This window comes from Pygocentrus nattereri, chromosome 16 (genome assembly GCF_015220715.1).
Source record: "Pygocentrus nattereri isolate fPygNat1 chromosome 16, fPygNat1.pri, whole genome shotgun sequence".
In the NCBI taxonomy this organism is placed as follows: domain Eukaryota; kingdom Metazoa; phylum Chordata; class Actinopteri; order Characiformes; family Serrasalmidae; genus Pygocentrus; species Pygocentrus nattereri.
In genome coordinates this window covers 8,472,073-8,494,185 of record NC_051226.1, presented here as the reverse complement: position 1 = coordinate 8,494,185, position 22,113 = coordinate 8,472,073, and the positions used below count along the sequence as shown (strand labels likewise).

The 22,113-nt window shown below is 38.3% G+C and overlaps 1 long non-coding RNA gene across 2 annotated transcripts in view; it reads left to right on the top strand.

The window, feature by feature from the left end:
- LOC108437167 overlaps positions 1–22,113 on the top strand; it is a 62,266-nt gene continuing 40,153 nt past the window's right edge. For both annotated transcript variants that reach the window (XR_001858592.1, XR_001858591.2), the window contains exons 1-3: positions 1–97; positions 7,114–7,166; positions 7,254–7,344. This is a non-coding gene — a long non-coding RNA (uncharacterized LOC108437167). The remainder of the gene's footprint in view (positions 98–7,113; positions 7,167–7,253; positions 7,345–22,113) is intronic.

Sequence of the window (22,113 nt, the reverse complement as noted above, 5' to 3'; positions counted from 1 at the left end):
TCAAAATAATGAGCACGTGACGTGTTCGCGCGCGATTTCTTTCAAGAAGATTCCATCAGGCTGAAATATGGCGTGTTCGCCTGTTTGAGCGGCGCAGGTAGTTCCTTTCTCCCAAAATGTCTGTTATTTTTTCCGCAGATTCACACAGAGAAATCGTTTATTTCGCCAGTCAGGCTGGAAAGCTGGTGCCTCACCCGTTAAAGCTTTTGGAATAGCTTGCCGCCTCAGGCTGGCAGTTGGATTAGCATGAAGCTACGTCGACAAGAGATTTTTTCGTTTAAAACCGTCCGCCTTTCGTCCGCCCTGCGCGCTTTCCCTGCACCTTTCCAGCCCCTGCTTCTGTCTGCTTTCTGTCCACACTCAGGACTTTGAATTAGCCCCACGAACACACGAAAGCACCACCGACTTCAGACTTTATGACTAGTTTAACCGCCGGCAGCCCCATGTCATGCTTATTATCTGATAGTCATTGGCTCAAGCAGTGAGGAGGTAACGATATTCTTCAGCGTGTCAAATTCTAATGAATCTGTCCTTATTTGGCTACATATGTAGGCCAATGACCTGATTTCAATAAGGTATCAAATTACTTTTGAGTGAGAAGTTAATGAACTCTTATCTGCAATAATTAATCTATGATTGCTTCAAACTCTAATATCTATATTAGCATGCTCATTAACATTGTAACTAGAGCTGTTTCATCTGAGGACATGCTGTCGTGTCCTGATGGGATGATATCATGGCTGATTAACCTGGGATCATCACTAGTGGCAGGGGTGTGTTTGTGTGATGTTAGCAGCAAATCATTTGATATCACTTTACCGAAAGTATGGTATAGAATGTTTAAAATGTATCTTCAGATAAAACCGCATTTCCCAAACATACCACTTTTTTTTTTAGCCAGATCTACCAAACTTCCAAAGGACGGTTCATCAATAAGTGGGCTGTGTCTGCTCAGCACTGAGTAACCAGCAAAATACAAAGTACCTGCTTTTACCTGATTTCTTAGGGCTACTCAGAAAGGTTATTCAGTAAGTTTATAGCTTACTATAGTTACTCTTATAGCTTACGGCTAGAGTCTGTATAGCCACATGGCACACAAAAAACATTATATAGGATAAAGTACAAATGTATGTATATATATATATATATATATATATATATATATATATATATATATATATATATATATATATAAAATTAGAATATGATTTTCCTCGAATCATTCCTTGGTGGACCCCCGCTCCCCTGAAAATGTTGCTTTCTATTTCCCTCAAAATAGAGAGCTGAGAAATAGTCACACTCCTTATGAACATATATGAGCTTGTGGCTACTACATTATTATAAAATGTTGTTCTCATATTGTAATAACATTAACGTGATCATTTGGCAGATTTTTAGCCGTGCTTTATTTTTGCTGAGTTATAAGGAGCATCGAATTGAGACGCTACCATTTGTTTTTGTAACTGAAATTCAAAGTTTGTGTTTTATTACATCCTTACTCACTACTGTTACGTGTTAAAAGGGAAGATAGTCTTTCAAACTTGAACTTGACATGTTCTTGCAATAGTCCTGTGTTTTCAACAGATGTTCTCCTTTATTATACTTGTTAAATATTCTTGTGTTTGGGGGTACATCTGTTTTGCCATAGAATGGATGATGGGATCACCAGTTATAAGAAAAATCGGAAGCGAGGAGAATAAATAGATGAAGCCAGTTTATCATATATTGGTTCACAAACCCCTCTGCCAACACATCTCGTTGGTCGACCTGTGTTATCACTCATAGTGCTGCTATAAGTTACACTTAGTGTAACTGCTTCAGATGGGAGGAACATGGAGCAATGTCATGTTAAACGGATAGCTTCTCAGTGTAACTGGCATCATGTTCCCACTTGGGTCCTTGTGGTCTGCTGCTTGTCATTCTAGCAGCTGCTGCTTTTCAATTTCTACTTAAGGCCACTGCTATAATACTGTCTTACGTCAAAACCACTAATGCTTAAATGGATTTGTAGCTCATATTAAACGTAGATTCTCTGTTAATCTTGTGCATACTTTGCATATGGGAAATTAAGTTAAATCATTGCTGTCTTTACTAGATTATTTGTTTTTAATCCTTTTGGCATGATTAGTACATTTCATCTGATTGTTTGAAGAATTTGCACTATTCATTTTGACTATAATGACCATGAAATAGATTGGAAGACGTCGTATTTATGGCTGAAAAAGCTTTTCCTGGCTGCTATTTCTCTGAAGCCAATGGAACAGTGATACATCAGTGTGATCCAGGTGTGGTGAACATGGCCTGCATACCTTGGGGACTGGCTGTAGCATCTGCTGGGTGCCTGCAGTGCTGGTGTGGTGACTGCACTCATCCAGGCACGCTCACGGAGCTGCAGATGGCCACATGCTCCTGGGTCAGCGCTGCTGTCCCATCACACACTTGTTGGAGGTGAGGTTAATTAGTCGAAAAATAACTACCCTGCTTTTCTGAACCCTCAGAAGAAGGCTTGTCCTGCATAGTTTATCACCTGTTTTCGCGTGTCTTCTGTGCAGGCACAGTAATCGCAAAAAGCTGTATTAATTCGGCTCCAGATGAAACTATTTAACTTTGGTTCTTTGGGTTATAGCTAAAAGATTAATATTTTTTTATATCAAAATCACAAGTTTTCAAATGGCAAGATCTGCAGTTTTTATAATAGCTTGCTTTATGAACATTATCACTTTGCCTCTGTAGGTTATAAAGGGGAATTCCACAGATTTCTAAAAATTCCTGCTACTTTTACTGTTAAGGTGTAAACAGATTCATTCAGAGGGTTTAATGTGAAACTTACCAGGATCAGAAATGTTCATCGTGGCGGTGATGAATCTAAAAGCTGCTTCTCCGAAAGCTGTTACATGAAATGGTTACAAATACGCTCATAACAATTTCATGTGATAATTTGTTGTTTTTGTTGTGATGTTATTTTGCTGTAGTTTTAAGAGTCTGAAACATCTATTTTAAAACACATAATGGGTGATGTGAGGAAAAGTAGTTCCCTAAAAATCCTCTTTACGGTTGCTGTCAATGGTGGAGATTCTTCTCCCACGTATTCACAACACTTCTGAGATATCGCTTTTAGCGAGGCGCCTGTGACTTTCGTGTGCTTTGGATAAAGAGCCCATTGATGTGTTCTCAGTTGAACATGTACTACAAGAGATTACACAGGGCCGTGTGTCACAGGATGCTGCAAGCCCAGCAAATGATCCTGCCTCACATATGCCTGCAGCCTTATCTGTTTCACGCCCATTTGGAGGCTTCTGATAAAGAGCACCTTGGGATCCCCTATTATGAATACCTCGGCAACCGTCTCATCGGTCACCTCAGAGGACCGGCTCTCTGGGTTGTTTTCTGTTTAGTCAGACTTTGTTATGCGGTATTTTTTTCCTTTTCTTTCCATTTCTCATAGTAGGGGTGAAAACAGCACAGTTCATGCTCATTTTGTATGATATAAGAATGCAATCTATTTGCCCCTGGCGTGTTGAACAATAATGAGCATGTGCTCAGGCTGTATGAACTTAATTAAAGATTGTTAGCCTAATCTGTTAAGCAAATGAATGACTTGGTTAATCATTTGCGTATCCAGTGGGATGTGGAAGGAGGTGGAGGTGAGGGTGAGATGCAGGTGATGAGGTTTTCGAGACTAAACGCTAGTGTTTGGTGTGTGGTCACGAGGGGATATTTGTATCAGTGTCTGAGGGGGGGCTCTTATCTCTGTAGGCTGATGCTTTGGGCACCCATGGTGGGATGAACACACTCTAGTGTTTATAATCTCTTCTAATCTTCTCTAATGATACTCTCTCTTACCCTGTCAAAGCCCACAGTCCTAGTGGCTTACAGATGGATTCAGAAGATATGATTGTGGTAAATAACCCGAGATAAGCATTTATAAACTAATCTGCTTTGTATTATTTGTTTGTGGAACAAAGGAAAGAGTTTGATCTTACTCTAGTCTGCAAGGAGCTTCGTTGTTCATTTGCGTCAGTGGTGTTGGCAACTATGGAGGAAAAAAAAAATACTCCATAAACTATGTGATTGATGAGAAAGCTAAAGTTTTCTAAGGCCTCATTCAAAGGCTTTTCTCGCCTGCTGTTGCCAGTTTGTTATAAAGACTTTGTCATTTGCCCTCGTTTTGAGCTGGGGGGAGTGGGGGATAAGGTTGGAGAAATAATGACAAAATGAGCACCTTCAGTAGGTGACTCCAGCCATGAAAAAACTGCCCTCATCGGCCAAGTCTTTTGTTCTGAATTTTATTAGCACTAGCTGTGCTAAAATAACCTGTTAACATGTATCATAGTGCAGCAATAATAACCTCCTCAATCATATTTTAAAAGTCACGTCAAGCCGGCCCAGTATAATTCATCTCTATGCAAATACATCAGTGTCAGCCCATTAGTGTATTGCTAAAGGGGGTTTTATTAAAATGCATTCTTGTCTCCTCTTCTTTTTTTTTTATCCCAGACCAATAAAACATGAGCCCTATCGGGCAAGAATTATAGCAACTATTAGAGTAACATATGGACAGCATGCACTCTGAAAATAAAAACCAACAGATAAAGTGGCAGGGTCATGGCGGGGTACAAACACTTAGGAAAATGGCAGTGAAGTAATAGATTTCTCCCCGGCTTGCTGTGGAGGCCTGGCCTGCCATTGAAATCAAAGCCTTATTATACATTCATTTAGGCCTGTATCACATGGCAGGATGCATAGCCCTCACTCACCAGGAGAAAAGTTATGGGTGCCACAAAGAGTAGCAGTGCAATGAATTAAAGAGACAATAAAAAGGTGATAAAGTGCACTCTGAATGTATTATGTCTTTTAATGAAATTAAAGCAGTGCAGCCGGTTTGTCGACTCCTATCATTCAGCGATAGTGATGTCAGTGGAGGGGGTGCTGTTAGAGGATGTACAGCCTCTTATGGGCTTACGGCTTTTAGAGGACATGAAGTTTCAGCCAAGTTGAAACTTGCTTCCAAGTTTGCAGAATAACGGGAGCATTCAAGTTATAATTGAGTGTATTTTAATGTGTATTCAAATATATGTGCTTAGGAAGGTGCAAAAAGTGTCAAATTGTGACTAATGCATCCAAACAGGCCTGCTCGTAAATAGCGTGACAGTTATAACTATACCTTGCATCTCAAAATGCTAATTTTAAAGGGGAACAAGAAGTTAATTTAATGTTAATGTCTTATTCCAAGTAATGTCGGACCATTTTTAATGGTCTATTCATCGTGAAATGTTCACACGATGTCAAGTGCAACAGTCATTTTAATGTCAGAAGGTTTTTAATATGACAGCAATGATCTTTTCTAATTGTTCTGTATTGTTTTCTTCCGGTGTTGTGTTTTTCCTGATGTTATGTGACTCAATAAGGACCAGCATGAGATATGAGAAGGCGAGTGGTGCTTTATGATCTCAGTGTGGCAATCAGCTATCAGGTGTGACAGACTCCTAGTAGAATTCGTTGTGTGGATGTTTGGCTCGATGCTGTATGTTTTTGGGGCCAGAGGCGCACAGGGCCTGATTACTCCTCTGCCTTAATTCTCTGTCGTTTAACGCTTTATCAAGTCCAGTGGATGCTGTCATGGCTGCATGAACGGTGGATTTTTCTTTTTTATAGCGTCATTAATTTCATGCGGATCATTAGCTCTCATACAAACCCATGTTTTGACAAATGTAAGCAGTGAATTATGTACATAATGTACCGCGCCCGCCCATGAATGCATCACATGATAAACAGGGACTGCCCTGGCATATTACCCAAATGTGTTTCAGGGGGTGTCTCTCCCCAGCTCGTCACTCCATTACAGAGACAGCTCACTCAATAGCAGCTGTGTGGGTGTGAGAGAGAGAGAGAGAGAGACACACGCATGTGGCCATTGACAGGGTTTTCACTGTGACCACTAGTGCATTCCGACTAACAGCATTAAATATTGCGCCTGATGAAAAATGATGAAGTGAACTTAGACATCATCACAGTTTGGGAAAATGCTCTTTTGCCATGCACACCCTACAAAGAAAGGTTTTAGGGAGAAATTAAGCCCCTTTCCTTTTATATGTTTGAAAAAAAACCCATTATTTTACTTTTATTTGTTTTTTGTTTGGTTCAACTGATAGAGGTATACTGTTGTGTTTTCAGTGTATGCCTTTAAAGGTATATACTTGCAAACATTAGGCTTAACATAACAATAAGCACACTGAAAAAGAAAGAGCTGAGTAAATGTGGCAGTGCTGAAATTCCTGGATTTTAACCATTGTCCATAGCAGGAACTATTGTCCATTTCCCTCTTTTTCTCCAGCAGCCTATTGAATTTGGATGATTCATGTATATTTTGCTGTGTTTTATTGCTGGGGTGAGAGCTTAAGTGAGAGGCCAGAGCATGAACTCTGGAGCAGCCTCTCTCCGGCCAGCGCTAATATCTAAAATGCTTCTTATGACCTACTTATGAAGTCAATCTTTGAAAATGTATTGATCTGAATGCCAAATCAAAGGATGCGGCCCCAAGCAAACTGAGGTAAGACGGTGGAGAAAGCAGGCCTTAAGTGCATTGGTCTGACCTCTTGGCTCTCTTTACTCTGGCTCACTGCATGACCAGTGTCCCAGACGTTTCTTTCTGTCAAAAGTCAGAGGTCAAATGTTCCACCTGAGGTCGCTCGCCATCAACATTGTAGGGCCTTAATTTAATCTCTGAAGAACAGAGTATATACATAAAAGAATGAAATTCTTTTAAAGGGGGAGACATTTTAAATGAGGCTGCACTAATTAAATAGGCTCCTGCCAAAGTTGTGTTGATGTGTATTTAATCAATGTTTTAGCCCTGTCACATTGTCAGGCGTACTGCAGTAATAAATGTCCGTGAACCTCAGGTTCATCAGGTTAAGGTCCTTCTTCTCATTGCACATTTTTCATAATGTTATTTATTGCTAAGGTGGCTATAAAACAGTGAAAATCTTTGATGACTCCTAGAGATACCAGCAAACACTCTGTACTGTGCCTTAGCCCATTTACCACTTTAACTACATGCCTATTGACTAAATGTACAGGAAAACTAAGCGTGTGTGTCTCTATTCTGGTTAGGTGGACTTGATAAGATTCTGACTCTACGGTGACCTAAATCTGTGTCCTGAATGGTAAATAACCTCGTCTGATACTCTGTCAGAGTGACCTTTATGTTTTTTGCAAGGATTGACATAATGTTCTGTGCTCCAATTTTCCAGTTACAAGTGGTGATTCACTGTGAAGATGAACATGGTGAAATAGTGAGTGAGACCTTTAAAGCTTGCAGGACAGGAGAACAACGCTGTTAAGGTAAATATTTTGTGATGCTACACAACAGACATAGCTCTTGCTTATTAATTCCCTGATAAGTTACTTTCCGTTTTGTTGTCTCATTTTGATTTTTATTTCATTTTGTTTGATTTGTATGTGCCCATTTAAAGCATATTGATGCCCCAAGCTGATAAACTCTAAAAAATCTTCAATAAGACACTTCTGTTATTTGTCTGCCAAAGAAAAATGAAAATCTATTTAACTCAACGCAAATACACTGGTCTATGTTTATTAGTAAACCAAGTACCTTCTCAAAACCAGTGTAGCTTGTTTGCAATGAAGAATATCTGCAGGAACAGGCAGTCCTGCATAACATTTAATACATCTAAAACCTTTATACAGCAACATATATCAAATGAAATGTACTATCTACTGGTCTCAAAGAACATAATGGAGTGTTTTAGATGGCACCATTTGATTCTGGCATTTATATACTGAAATTAAACTCAGGATAATTTTTGCTTATTCATCTAGTGTGATAAGAATTAGATTATTGTTATAAGCTATTGATCTTCTATTGCAAACTAATGGAAAGATGGCCAGAGTCCAATGTAAAGTGTTGCTCAAATTGCTCATTTAATAAATGCATAGAATAATAAAATCTCCTTCCACTGAAAGACCTCCCTGGCTATGGACACAATGGTCAACTATCCTGGTGGAACAGGTTAGGCTGGGACCTGTCTCAGAGTGTGTGAGGAGAATGTGGATGAGGCATCAGGCTTATTGTTTACACTGGAGAAGAATCCCTCTGAAATGAGGGCCATTACGCTGCTCAGAGACAGTGAGTGGCAGTCTGGTGCCCTGGGCAGGGTCCTGCTGTGGCTAGGGGTCAAGAGTTGAGCCTCCAGAGAGGGTTCATCTTGGTGTCTTTGGGTAAGAGCAATGCACAGACCTATTATAACTGGAGGTCTATTCCTGTCACATACAGCTATAAATTTATAACACATCTGTATTGACCCGTAGTTAAGATAAGATGATCCTTTATTAGTCCCACAATGGGGAAATTCTCAGTGTTAGAGCAGCAACGAAAAAAAAAAGTAACAGAAGAGAATTAACAGGCAAGTATTTAACTTTGTTAACTACTTAACAAAGTTTTTTACGGTTTGTTACTTGTTACTATATAGACAATATATATTAAAACTAAGCATAAAAAATAAGATAAAAAATATGAACTCTATCCTTCACAAAGAATAACAAAATAAAGAAATAAAAAAAGAAAAAAAAAAGTTAAAAATAAAAAGCTAGGATATTTACATTGTAAGGATATTTTGCCTGAAATTCACATAGATTATTGCACATGAGGTACGGTTTTTATATTACACATGGAATGGTGAGGACTTAACAATATAAACGGTTAGAAATATTTATAAAAGTTATGCTGTCCTTCTATCAGTGAGTGAACATGGAGAAATATGTGTTTTTATACCTGGTCTGAACATATTGTATTGTGCACATTTTAGAAATGCTTCAAAGAAATATTTAGTTCTTCTGTAATTATTTTTAATCTTTTCCATGTCGTCACTGTAGTGTGTGTGTGTGTGTGTGTGTGTGTGTGTGTGTGTGTGTGTGTGTAGCACAGTACCGCTATATATTTCTTTGAAAAACTGAAAGCAAGTATGCTAAAAGCAAGAATAGAAGCTGTGGTAGGAGCAAAGAATGGACACACTAAATACTAAAATCCATACTATATATATTTGTTGTGTTAAATATGTGTTTTACCTGATGGTGGAAAAGACAAATTGGAATACTGGAATTGGACTCTGGAAATTAAATAAACGCAAGGTGCTGTCTGAGTTTTAACATCCATATACGTAGTGATGGAATGAATGAATGGAGAAAGACGAGTGAAGCAGCATTAGTTAGATTCTTCTGTGGAAAGTAGCAGATTCCTAAGCTGTCCTTTCCTGACCTCCTGGTAACACGGTCTGAAATTCCCTATCTGAAACAGTCCTGGATTGAGAGCAGAGAGACAGAGGCGCCTCCGGAGCTGCTCTGCAGATTGGGGTGACATAACTAAAGAGGCATTAACACCCAATTGCGACATCCCTAAGCAAACGGCAGGGCCTTGGCGAGCATGGGAAAATAGCATTATAGCCTGGGAGCAAATTGACGGTGGGGGGGGGGCGACACAATTTGAGCCTTGTTTTGTTCACCCTATCTACGTGGACCTGACAACTTTCTATCATGTATACCAACTTTCCCAGGGAGGATTAGGTACATAAAAGACCATTTTCTGGTGAGTGTGGCCATAAATCAAGCTCTCCTGGGTCTTGCCTCTCTCTCACCTCTGGCACTTGTAGACTACACAAGTTGTGTCTGTTCACAAGCAGGGCCAATTCTTGCAGGCTAGTGGGACAGCTGTGAGTGCAAACACTAACCTGTTCGGGGCTGAACCACACAGACATTGTTGTAAGAAAAACAGGCTGTTTTGGAGTTGTGGCTGATTCATGGTGTTGTACTACAGTGTAGTCATATGACAAATAAATAAACAGTAGATTAAAAGTCTCAGAATGAAAGTTAGAGCTTCTTCAGCTAAACTTTGAGTATAACTTATTAAATCTTTTTCTGCCACTGAATTTGCTCTTCTTTCATAGATGTTGCTAATGTCTTATAATACGTTTTACTCAGCTTCTTCACAGTAATTCCAGCTATTGCATACTGTTGTGCACAGGCTTGTCATGATCATGACAATTAATTGCCATATACAAAATAGCAGTTAACAGTTTAATTGACTTTTTTGTTCAGTGTATGCAGCTATTAAAGTACTAAAGCATGAAGCAGACACAGCTCACGCTCAAATAAACAAACATTGCTCACTGCTGCCCTTTAAACATGTTCTAGCACGTCAGTTAGAAATAACGTTGTTTTAGTAAGACTGATTGCGTCTCCATAGTTATATTTTCCGCTTTGTCTATTTGCCATTATTTGCCCCAACCCTGTTGATTAAAATGTAACCAGTTTACATTTTATTCATTGAAGTGTTATCGTATGATTGTGAAGGCTGACAACTGTGGAAAATATTGAAAATGATCTGCTTTAATAGTTGTGAACAGCTCAATAATTGGAATTATGGATAATATATGCAATAATATATGTATATATTATATATGCAATAACTGTGAAAGGCCTAATTTTTCGCAATCAAACTTTTCTCAGTTCTTTGCCTTCTTCCTTGAGGTTTCTCTCTGCCGTGCTGTTGGTCTGATCTCACAACAATGCTTGTCACTCAGATAATTCCCTGAGCTGCATTGTTCATTAAGCACCGCCATAGCTTCCTGTTGCTGCTGTGAGTGTGTGTCAGGGCTGTGAATAAAGGCTCAATGGGGTCCCTTTGTAATGCTGTAAAGTGGAAAATTCACAATTTGTAACAATTTGTTTCACAGCAGTAGTAGCTGGTAAAGGGGCCTAAATCCCCTCCTGCCTTTACCTTTCACTGCACATGGCTTGGATAGGGGTTAGCCTCCTAACGCCAAAAAGTCATGAAAAATACTAATCCACTCTACAGTAATCAGATTACCAACGCGTTTGAGAAATAAGGCGATTACTAGAGGGATTTTGTTAAATGTTTTAAGAACACAATAGATTGGATATGACATAAAAAAATGAAAGAAAAAGGAAACTTGACCCACATGAGTATTCATTTAAAAAATACTACTGAGATGGTGAAAGCCTTTTACATGATAGTATGTAGCACTGATAATGATGGTAAGTAGTAGTCATTGACATTTTTGTTCCCTGTTTTATCCTTTGTTGGTTCTTGCTGTGGTTACGTTATCGTTTGTTCTTTAAGTTTTTAATATATATAAATGTATCTACTACTTTTTAAAAAATTTCGTTTATGTATGAAGTTCATTTTTGCAGCTTGCCCACTTTAAACGCGAAAATTGGAAAAAGTTGGAGAACATACATGGATACATCTTAAAGAGAAGAAAAAAATTCAGCAAGCACTAACAAGATAAAAATAAAAAATAAAAAAATACTAATCTGTACACCAATTTCGTCTGACAGACTGCTGGAAAATCAAGTGAGTGGGCAAGAATATGCATGTGTCTTTTTCTCTTTGAGCACAGACAAATCAACTTTTATTTTGTTGTGCCCTTTTTATTGCTGCCTTCTTTATGGCTTTCAGCTTAATTCCACAGCCTGATAGAAGTCTTGGGGAATGAAGAGAACAATGCTGTTTGGGGTAAAGACTGAGTCTGAAGATTGGTAATTAAATTACCATGCCAAGTAAAGCCCAGATGGGAAATATATAATATAATGATGAAGAAATTATAATGAAAATGGGTTAGAGGGAGGCAGTCCAGACAATGTTAAAGCAAACCATTATAGAATTAGTAGCTTATGGATCAATCCGTCTTGTCTTGCAGAGACCCCATGCTAAAATCTCATGTACATAAATGCACCGTGAATGCAGTAGCTTACATACTACACTTAAATTGTCCGTTTCTGCTCTTAAAGTCAAATATAAAAGAGAATGTAAGGTAATTTCTTCTGTGTGTGACTGTTTCGGAGAGCCTCAGGAAATTTCAGGTCTAATTTATTGAGATCGCAGTATTTAAGGACGTCATGCCAGTTTTTATGATGTGATTTCAGAAAAAAAACATTTTTTATGAGGACTGTCATAATTTACTAATGTTAAACATGAAGACAAACATATGTTTAAGAAATTCATTGAAAATGTCTGGAGTGTATTAGATTAAAATTGCATTTAAATCATACACATAAAGTAAACAGTTTGTGGAATATGGAAAAACAGACATGTTTTCATATTCATGATGTTATTTCTTACTCATGGTTTTACAAGTCTGGAACTGTAGCCTACAGATGGCTTCTGGGTGGAAACTGAATAAATGTTTGACCTGCTTTTTTCAATACTTACAACTGTAGAACATAGTGGTCATTTTGGGATAAGTGAAGCTAAATAAACATAGAAACTGGAGATTTCGTTTTTATTAAGCAAGATTTTATATTTTTCCTTTTATAGGATAAATAGATCTTTTGAAAATTGAAATGGTAGAAGTCGTACATGCAAATACAACAGTAGTCCTGAATTTATTAACCTGTAAGTGGAATGGTGATTTTATTTATTTATATATTTCTTTTTTTTTTAATTAAGTGGATTTGTATGTTCTTTAAAACATGTTTGGTTACCATTTACCTAATAAGCGTTTGCATCTAAATTGATTTATTTTTTTGGTAGTGCCAATATTTTCCTTTCAGTTAATCAGACAATCAAGTTACAATATCTTTGAAGGAAATTTCTGAAAGTTTCTACGTTCTCAGCTGCCGGCCAAAAATATTTTGCTTTGCTTGGTAAGTTTTGCCAACGTTTGTTAAAAAACTGTAATAATCACCTAAAATAAATTATTTTGCAAGAATTATGTGTTGTGGACAGTGACTGTTGTTTTAAGCACTGCAGCCTACAGGCCTGACATTGCAATATTTTGCACAATTTTTTGCAAAATTTATTCAGCAGGTCTTTCACAGGGACATTATAATGGGTCTGTAAAGTCTTGTGACCTTAAAGTCACTCTCATTTATAGCCAGTCAGTTAAAGAGTGTCGAGTCTAATTCACAGGTATTTATAGAGTGGGAGATGCAGGCTGGTCTCTAAGCAAGCTGAAAAAGGTTCATGTTCTCTGAACGCTGCTCACCCATAACAAAGGCAACATTCAGACAGAAGATAGTGGTATAGTGTGATCAGTAAATGGCACATGCTTATGGCACATTTCACTTAACACATCATCACGGTGTAGTATCTTCTCGTGCCTCGTATGCATGTACCATCGTTTGCATAGGCAGATTCTTTAGCTTCTCCTTGCGATGGGTGGGGGACAGTTCCGCTTTCGCCACAAAATGGAAACCTGGCAAGAAAAGTCCAATTCCTCAAATATCTGACAAGTAAAAGTTGGCGCTGATAAAAAGCAAGAATGGAAACTTAGCCAGTGGGAACTTCTAACACCTCCCAGCACTCGAAGGCAAACGTCCAGCTGTATAAACCAGTGATACTCTATGCGCAATGTAAGCTAAGCAGGCCTGCATGGTGTAGGCTGCTGCTAGGCAAATAAATAACTTGACGTAATAGTATAAGGAGACTTTTCTGTTTCTCCAAATTCAGCTTGCACCTCATTAGCAGCCCAGCTGAATGATGGGAACACCCCATTTCACTAATGAAGCATTAGTGGAATAAAAAGTACCCAGTGCTTTCAATGGCTCTCAGTTAAGCAGCTCAGCAAACGGTGCTGTATTGTATGTTATAATGCTTACAGATGACACCATCATATAAAAATCAATATTGGCAATGGCTTGGCAACATGTCAGCATTTAGTGATTATAAATCTTTCCGACATTAATATCAGTGTCTTAATACAAGCGTGCACAGTTGTAATGCAGGTTTTACTTTTTTGCAATATTTTTCTCTTTCTGCTTTTGTGTGGATTTTTAATTACCATATACTATATAATATGTAATATAGTAGTGATGTATTAAAGCTTGTCCACCCTGCCTGTCTGTTCTTAAACGTAGCTATGAAGAATTGCACTTTGTTTATTAAGTTTAACCATCTGTGGCTCTGGCAATATATTTTCATGTCTCTGTATTCAAATCTGCTCTTACATAATTTTCTCAACATCTGCCATCTCAGTTATTGTTTTCTTTATGCATATTGATGTGTAAAATGCATAAAGCAGAAAAAAATCTAATCCCCATTGAACCTTTTTTGTGTGAGATGTGAAACATAGCTATTAAGAAAAGAGCTTGTTTCATAGGAGAGTAATTTTGTTCGGTTTATTTTATGGTTGGCTTCAGCGGCATTTGAAATTTTGGCATTTAGATGTGGATGAAATTCTGTGGTGTTTGTAAACCAAGCAAGCAGATAATCCAATCTTGGACCGAGTGCGACATGATTCTTCAGTCTGATTATTCATAGCAATAGCCATTCTTTCTCCCCCCTCTCTCATATGCACGCACACACTCATGCGCACACAAAGGGTGATGAAAAACATGACAAAACCACTTCCATCTCGATTTTATTTATTTATTCCTTCTAAAGTGAGGCGTGTTGTTGAAGAATTGTTTTTATTAATTTCATGGATTATTTGCTCATTAGGCATTAATCATAGTGCCCCATCTGGATGGCAGTGCTGTGAATATGCGAGAAACAGCTATTCTGATCTCAATTAGATTATGCCTCTCTTCTTAGCCTGCCCATAAATCATTCCCCCAAAGTGAAATTAACAGTTACTGGAGCGCATTAATAATCTACGTCAAGCATTGGGGGGAATTCAGCAACTGGAACCACCCATCGCAGCCAATGGTGAAAACATCATTTTGTTTATGAAATATAAACATTCCATGGTGGGGTTCCTCCGCAAATTCCACCCCCCAGTGTCCCTGACAGGGAAAAATGATGGTGCGCAGCGGGCCAGGCGAGCAGTCACCCAGACATGGCATGTACAGCGGCACAACTTGACCGTGATCCAGATGGGCTCCTAGCAGTTTTCTGCTACATTGGCTGTGCTCAAAACATATACTCTGCATATAATCTTCAGTCGCTCCTGATGTTAGAAAAAAAACCTTTAATATTTTTCTTCAGATTTTATTTTGGTGTGCCTGAGAAGTTTGTTTTTCTTTTATTTGGTTTGTGGGCTTGTGCATGTTGTTTAATGTAATAAGGCTGATTCCACAGTGTTTCGGTCTTATGCATTTAAAGTGCAACCAACGTCTAACACTAAACTTTGGAAAGATGGAAACATTTTTTTTATATTGAAAGCAAGTTTACTGAAAAGCATGGAAGTTGCAATAAAGGCAAAGAATGGACAGACTAAATACTGAAAAAAATGATATATTTAGTTGTTGAGGCTTGTTGTGATTTTCTTGATGCTTTCTGCATTTTTTCCTGGCACTGAAAAATGAAGAAGTTGTATTTTGTTGTATGGAAATGACATAAATGAAGGATGGTCTCTGACTTTTGCAGACTTTTACTGTATTTTATATCTTACTTGATGTCTTTACATGTTTATGATCCTAACAGTCATAGTGACATTGCTATTTGGATGACAATAATGATTAGGGTTAGTGAATAACATCTTAGTAGGATATAGATCCATTAGAGGAATCCCAAATGAGCAGATTATTGACACACAGCTAAGTGGATGGGGTTAACTTCTTTCATTCCCCCAGCGGCAAGAAGCGCATGCAATGTGAATGGAAACATACTGCAAATTCCAGTCTCCTTAGAGGCTGACAGCTATGGCCCAGTAGCTCTGTTATTGCACTGGGGGCAATAGATAGTGAGATATGGAGAGCAATAGTGACGATTATAGGAGTGAAAGCACAAGGGCTCGGTGATATATGAAGATCACTTAATGCCTTTGTGTCTTGTACATTGCATCTTTGATAGATTAGGAGAGCGACATTAAAATGGAAATTACTTCTCTTGAGCTTGACGAGGGACTCCACATGACCTCTGACCTCCCAGTGAGACCAAGCACTGACCGAATGATCCTTCAGAGTGGGAGACAGTCATGAAGCAGACCAGAGAGAGCTTCAGGGAGGGATGAGGAGACTCACGTGACACTTGGGGATGACACTTCTTCTCCACTGTGGGAGGCGGGAGTGTACAAACTCAATTTTCCAATATCACTTAATCCTTCAAACAGTCGGCTGAGGATGACTCTTCCACTCTTAAAGTGCCAACAATGTTCTTTACTGCAATGGCGTAGGAGAACCAGCTTTGGTTTCTGAACCAAAGTTCTAATGGATGGTTTTTTTTCCTAATAAATCGTTGCTTACAATAGACGTTTTTTCCCTGTACTTAGTAAAAAAAAAAAAAAAAACATTAACCCAATCACACTTTTAATAGAAGCCAATGGACAGTCTGTTTTGATTTGGTGTGTTTTCTGTTCCTAGTATTGTCAGTATTATGGTAAGTGACTGAATGCTACAGTTACAGCAGATGGACATGTTGAAAAATGCCGAAGTATTCATTACAGAACCATACATCCGAAGGTTCTGAAAGGAACTAAAAGTGGTTCTTCTATGAACTCACTCCATAGATTACTCCTTTTTGGCACCTGAATTTTTAAAATGGTTGTTTAGAGTGATGCCTCAAGAGTATCTTTTGATCTGTTGATCACTGAAGACCCTTTTAATGCATGGTTCTTTAAAGGTGTACTCAAGGTACAGTACAGATCTTTCTGCAGAGATAAGATGTAAAAGCAATCCACTTGAATAAGAAGGTGAAAGTCACAGGGGGAAAAAAGATTTTAAAAACCGTTAAAATTGTAGAGAAAGTGGGATTCTTAACAACCATGTGAGACCTGGTAGACCACCAAAACTGTCACTATCAGATAAACAGTACATAAAGCTTGCATCTTTGAGAAATTCATATTTTATGAATTTTAAAAATCATATTTTATTGTATTGCACTCTGTTTTGTAGTTTATTGTTTTGTATTGTGTTGTATTGCATGGCGCTGCATGGCACAGAGTTCTGTGTTTCTTTTTTCTGGGTATCTACAGTGACTCTTTGTTTCTAGCAGTATCTGAGCTCAGGACTGTCTTTCTCTCTAACCTATTGGTAACTAGCAAAGATACTTTCTCTAGATAGACAAAGCACTTCTTGTAAGTCGCTCTGGATAAGAGCATCTGCTAAATGCTGTAAATGTAAATTCAAGCTCCACTCTTGCTTCAGATGTGAGAAAATCCATTTCTGTTTCTGTTCATCCTTCCACTGTTAGAAGACACCTCAACACAATGAGTCTGAAAGGATGTGTAGCCAAAAAGTCATTACTGAGAAAAGGAAATGGACAAGAAAATTTGCAAATCAACTACACTGATACTGTTCTCAGAGTAATGCCCTGTCCACCCTAGAATCCGGATCTCCACATCATTGAATGTCTTTGGTTTTACTTGAAACATGAGAAGCAGAAAATGCAACCAACTTTTAAGACTGAACTTTGGAGATGTGGAAAAATACTGCTGCAGATTTCTTTGAAAATCTGAAAGCAAGTGTGCTGAAAAGACTCAAAGCTCTACTAAATGCAGAGAGTGGACACACTGAGTACTGAAATATTCGAAATGATATTTTTGAGTCTTCTGATGCTGATAAAACCTTGTTTTGACTAGTAATGAAATAAGTCTGTAACTTTGCATGGTGCAGTAAGTTTCATCCATATTTTCATCAGTTGAATCTGTAGCATGTATGTCGTTTACCATCAACAGTAATTTAGACACTTTCACCTGTGCATAGAAAACCTGTGGGCTCAAAACACACTTGCAATAGATGTCAGTGTGTGGTGTCTTTATGCAATAGGTTAGTTGTTCTTTTCTAAGCTCAAGGAACATCAGTTAAATTATTGTTGCCGTACTTTGCTGATATGGTAGACAAAGATTAGGTTGAAAAACACTGGAATATTCCTATAAAGAAACACACATTGTAAGATAGTTGAATGACATTGCACTTAATTTTTAAGAGTGTAATTCTGAAGTAAATGATTAGGATCTTTAATTCTTTTTCGTACTCTGCATAGATTATGTGTAATATAATTGTGTTTGAGATAATTCATATGGCTAACTGCCTAGAGTAGAACATAGGCTTTGTACCAATGACATCACTTCATTTCCCCGGATCGCTACATAACGGAGCGGAGGAGGAACGGTTGGAACAGATGTGTGCTCATCTAGCTTCATTTTAAACGCATTAATTTTTACACAGCTGTAAATGAAAAGTCCCTCCCCGCTGACGACTGCCTGCTCCTCTGTGTCGTTTCTCCGTCTCTGTCGTTTCTGTTCGGAGAGCTCGACTGCGCCTTCCATTCCAATCTCAATTTGATGAGAAGAATGATGAACAAGCCCGCTGACGGACGCATATCACTTGTGATGGCAAGCATTTCAGAGAGAGAGAGAGAGAGAGAGAGAGAGAGAGAGAGAGAGAGAGATGGGTGGAAAAAAAGGAGGGAAAAGGAACAAGGGATTGAAAGGATGAAGAAATAGATTTGGGGACAGAGGAATTCCCTCAACTGCTCTTATCCAACCTTTTTACATCTGTCACACATGAGAGCGGCGTGTCTTTTTCCTTTCATCAATGACCTGACACCACCATCTATAATTAATTACATCATTTACATCAGACTATTGACTAAACAAATGCATAAATCACAGGGCCCCCGAAGTCAATAGATGGAGACATATTTAATCATGTTCTAAATAATGATTACCGCTCCTATAATGCAATAATTATTTTCAGCAGCTCGCTGGAATTAATCCTGCATGCATGTCTGAGAGAGAGAGTGAGAGAGAGTGAGAGAGAGTGAGAGAGAGAGAGAGAGAGAGAGAGAGAGAGAGAGAGAGAGAGAGAGAGAGAGAGAGAGAGAGAGAGTGAGAGAGAGAGTGAGAGAGAGAGAGAGAGAGAGAGAGAGAGACTATGCAGAATGGGAAATAGAGGTTCGTTGGGGAGGCTGGTGTCAGAAACAGTGATAGAGAAAGCTGTGTATGTGTGAAGTCCATGCTTGTCTCTTTATGTGGAGTGACAGGTGAAAAGTGGCTGTCAAAAATGCACTGGATATTTGCTGTTTTGTTTATCAGCTGCCGAGAGCTGAATGAAGGAGGAGTAACATGTATTGCCTGTCCGTCCACTTTTTCATCTGCTGTTTAAATGGGCCTGGGGATTGGAGAGTGAAGTTTATTCCACCCATTCCCCCCTGACAGTAGAACCATTTATACCAAAGCGTGAAGGAGACAGCGCTCTGTCACCAGAGACACTGCTTCAAATCAGCTTCTGAAAATGTCTGCCCGTTTAGGTCACATCTAGCAATCTCACACAGCTCACAGCTCCTCACACAGTTGTACCGGTTATTGTCTCATCATGTTCTTAGTGGACTGTGTTGGTGTCCCCTGCTTTTGCCCTTGTTTTATGTCCTGTCGTGCCTGAAATTTTCTCAGCAAAACAGATCATATTCTGTTCTTAACTATCTAAACTTTGACGAGTTGTATCGTTACGGCCACGTCGAGATCCCACGGCCCTTAACTTAACAAATGGTCCACGTTTTCTCGTGATGAAATATTGTTACATTAACTTAACTTCACATCAGAAGCAAAATATGTTAACGTTGCACTGTTATACTGTTATTGAACGTGTAACATAGTAGGAACCTTCCGGAAGGAAAGGATCAATAGAATTGGTCCAACATAAAATCTTGATACTTTAACTTACGGTCATATGCAAACTTTGGGCACTGTTGATTGTCGTCTAAAGAGAACACTCTTCTGCCTGTTGTAATGCAGTGTTTATCTACTGAATTTAACATCCTGAGAAACTTTTCATGAGGAACGGACGAAGATCTGAATAAGCAAATGGTCCTGGCAGTCAGGCAATTTATTATTTTAATGTGGGCAAATGTGTTGCAATTTTGTGATATAAATTACACGAGTCAGGTAAGTGCATGCACATTGTTTGAACACCTCCAGGCAAATTACTGCTAATTTTAGTGCCCAGTTTCTGTTTATTTGTTGAATTTAACATATTGAAAAATAATAAAACATAAAATATTAAATGTACCATAACATTTGTGGCCACATTTTATGTTTTATTTTTTTTTCCAATTTGTTAAATTCAAAGTCAGTGTGCAGTGATTTTGTGTTAAAATGTGCAGATATGTGTTCTCTATAGAGAAAGTGTACTTATTTTAATTTAATCAACAAAGTCCATGTAATTTGAGCAGGGGCACCCAAACTTTTGCCAAAATGCTGCAGCATAATTATGAAAGTTCACTGTGCTCAATAGCTGGTAACACCCTATTTTTGATGTAGCACTAATATCTTATATAAATAAGCATCTCATTCTTGTCAGTTCAGCCCAGTAAAGAACTAATAATGTTACTCATATTGTGACGTTTGTTGGTAGAGATACTGGAAATATTTGTTTAATGTGTATCAGCCCTAAAAAGTAATCGGTGCATCCCTAAAAGAAAATGTCCACAATGACTTGGAATAAAATCTGGTTACATTAACTTAGATTAAACTTTAAGATTTCTTTCTGTCTCTGTAAAGTTATAAACATACATGGCTGTTTAACAGTAGCCAGCACCAGGCTGCCTAACCAGAAAGCAGCTTCCCTGGGCTGTAATACAAATTGTGAAGGGGAATTTATGTAGGTTAACAACTGTCAGTGTTGGTGTTGGGCTAAAATCTTTTAAATGACACCATTTTTATTTGACACCTCCAAAGCTCCTGGGAATTTCTTTCCTAAACAATCAGATGGCAAGGCAGTGTTTCTCTGGCCTTAAATTCATTAGGGTCATAAGGTTAATGACTTGGTGTTTACCACCTAACCTGTTCTTTGATAAAAGGATCCCTCCCTTCTCCAGCGTTTGAGGGCTTTTATAAAGACGCTGAGTGTAGCAACAAGAAGCATGGAATGTAACGCAAGACAAAGCTTTGTGAGAGAGCAAGCGCCCAAGTTAGGTGGTGAGAACCACCAATATTTATTCATGATAAAGAGAAAGTGCTGGTGTGTTGGCACAGGCTACTTCATTTACATGCTGTTATAGACTGTCCATCATCAAATAGATGAACCTGTCTCACTCATTCGCTTTCTTTGTCATCAGCCAGCCTCTCCGCACTGGCTCACTATCAAAGGCCAGAGTACAATAGCATGCTTTGCAATTTGTTAAATGTGCCATTTCTATTTATTTATTTATTTATTTATTTATTTGTGGTGCTGTGCAATAATCATAGACACTTCATTTGGTTAACTTACAGTCTAAACAACCATTAAATGCAATTATAATTTTTTTTAGCATGAGTAAAAAAAGTAAAAATTACCATTTAACAGAAATTTACAACTAAATGTTTTTTTTTTCCTCTTTTTTTTTAAGTATATCTAAGCTCTGCTTTTATTACAGCTTCCGTTGTTTTGGAGAGATCGTTTTTTAACAAAATCTATAGGAATATTTTTCCACACTTCCAAAGTTTAGCCTTAGAAATTGGTTGAATTTTCTCCTCATGTCCTCCAGACCTTTTTAGCAGAAGAATAAATCGTTGTTAATGTATTAGTTAACCTTAGTCAATACATTGAGTTTATTATTTTGGACCATTTGTATTTGTCCGTTTCACATAAAATTTACAAATTTTCTTTTCTTTTTTTTTTTTTTTGCTTTGCTGTTTTCTCATATTATGTGGCAGCGATTGTGTGTATGTGCTTGAAAGTGAGTAAGGGAGTGTGAGAGAAGGTGCCCTGAGGGTCTAATCCCCTCTACTCAATCACTGGTGTTTTAAAATGGAGCAGGGCAGAGATAAGACCAATGGAGACTCATACCTCCGCACATCGACCAGCAACCTCTTAAATGACGACAGCTGCGGCGCTTCTCACAAGACCATGTCCCGTATCAGCCATCTTCCAAGGCTGCTGATTCCACCCCATGACAAATTGTCTGAAGGCAAACATAGTGCTGAAGGTAAACTCTAGCTCAGTCAAGCCATTCTTTACCCTGCTTCAGTAACATTTTATTACTGTCTACCGAGCAATCCCTTTTACAAAAGGCTTTCTTTTCACCTGCCGCACTGGCATTTTTCACGTTTACCTTCCTTGTAGCACAGAAGATAAGTACTGTGTGAATTTGTGTGGTTATTGTGTAGTGATTCGTTTAACACTTGGAGTGGGACAGGATGGACCCCTTTTAATGCAGATTAAATATTAACAGTCTGAATCCTGCAGTTCAGCAAGACCTTAATATGTGCATCTCTA